The sequence below is a fragment of the Nanorana parkeri genome, unplaced genomic scaffold, assembly GCF_000935625.1.
Source record: "Nanorana parkeri isolate BGI_ZX_2015 unplaced genomic scaffold, ASM93562v1 scaffold3798, whole genome shotgun sequence".
Lineage (NCBI taxonomy): Eukaryota > Metazoa > Chordata > Amphibia > Anura > Dicroglossidae > Nanorana > Nanorana parkeri.
In genome coordinates, this window is record NW_017310066.1 from 14,011 (window position 1) to 15,528 (window position 1,518).

The 1,518-nt window shown below is 50.6% G+C and overlaps 1 long non-coding RNA gene across 1 annotated transcript in view; it reads left to right on the plus strand.

Annotated features, from left to right (window-relative positions):
- The first annotated feature begins 624 nt into the window (after positions 1-624).
- Positions 625-1,518, plus strand: part of LOC108803494 — a 1,279-nt gene continuing 385 nt past the window's right edge. Inside the window, exons 1-2 of the long non-coding RNA XR_001942286.1 lie at positions 625-739; positions 1,056-1,193. This is a non-coding gene — a long non-coding RNA (uncharacterized LOC108803494). The remainder of the gene's footprint in view (positions 740-1,055; positions 1,194-1,518) is intronic.

Sequence of the window (1,518 nt, forward strand, 5' to 3'; positions counted from 1 at the left end):
TGGTTGGATTGGCTGTAGACTCTGGGTTGGTTGGATTGGCTGTAGACTCTGGGTTGGTTGGATTGGCTGTAGACTCTGGGTTGGTTGGATTGGCTGTAGACTCTGGGTTGGTTGGATTGAGGTGTTATAGATTTGGTGGTGTATACTGTAGCTGTGATCTATTTCCATTGCAGGATCGGCAGTTCCTGGGAGACCCCGGGATCTTTGATTGGTCTGGTGGAGTTCTTAATATTTCTGGACCAGAGAAGCTGATTAACATATCTCTCCAGGAGGAGGACAAAAATGGATATCTGGGTGAGTGATATTAGATGTGTAATGGATTTCACCTGTGTGGTGAAGGGAGTGACAGGAAAGTGTTTGCATCAGTTAATAGAGTGTGAGCTCCCGGGGTGAGTCTATCCAATCACAGTATTGTCTATCTGCAGAGGTTGCTGGCAGAACCATAGCGTGTGAGCTCTTGGCCATTCTCCATTGTCTATCCCCTCATCTCTGTCCTCTCCATTCCTCTACCTGATAACGCTCCTCAGGCCACACAAAACCTTTGTGAGACTTGTGACTTCCTATAGTGTTCTCTAACAGTTTCTGACAATCTGCAGGATACTCTGTGGGGGTGCTGCAGGCCCCTGAGGGCATCTTCTACGTGGCTGGAGCCCCAAGATATCAATATGTTGGGCTTGTGACCATCTTCCGAGAGACACCAGATCAGGCAGAGAGGATCCAGCAGATCTCAGGAGAGCAGGTGGGTACCGGAGAGCTCTGCGACACAAGACAACGCACACAACACAAGACAACGCACACAAGACAACGCACACAAGACAACGCACACAACACAAGACAACGCACACAACACAAGACAACGCACACAACACAAGACAACGCACACAACACAAAGCACAGAGGGTATATTGGAGTGCTCTGTATGAGAGACTGACCCACTCTACTGAAGACAGGGGAGAGACTAGACAGAGACCATCCTATCACACTGCAGAGAGGTATATTGGAGGGCTCTGCACCTCGATGGAGTCATTGGCAAACTATCTCCTCCGTGGTCTTAGGTGGGCTCGTACTTTGGCTCAGAGATTGAGGTCTGTGACATTGACCAGGATGGTTTCTCAGATGTGGTGCTGATTGCGGCTCCTCATTTCTATGATCTTCGATGGTCTGGACAGGTGTCTGTATATCGCTATATTGAGGTAAGACCTGCCCTACCCCTCCCCCATCCTGACGCCCTCTTCACTTCTCCACCTTCAACTCACTTTCTCAAGTCTCTCTTTTTTAACTCCTCTCTCCCTCCATTTCTTCCCATTTTCCTCCCTCCTCCCCTTCCTCCTTCCTCCTCCCCTTCCTCCTTCCTCCCTCCTCCCCTTCCTCCTTCCTCCCTCCTCCCCTTCCTCCCTTCTCTTTTATCCTCCCTCCCTCCTCCCCTTCCTTCCTTCCTTTCTCCTCCCCTTCCTTTCTCCTCCCCTTCCTTTCTCCTCCCCTTCCTTCCTCCTCCCCTTCCTTCCCCCTTCCCTTCCT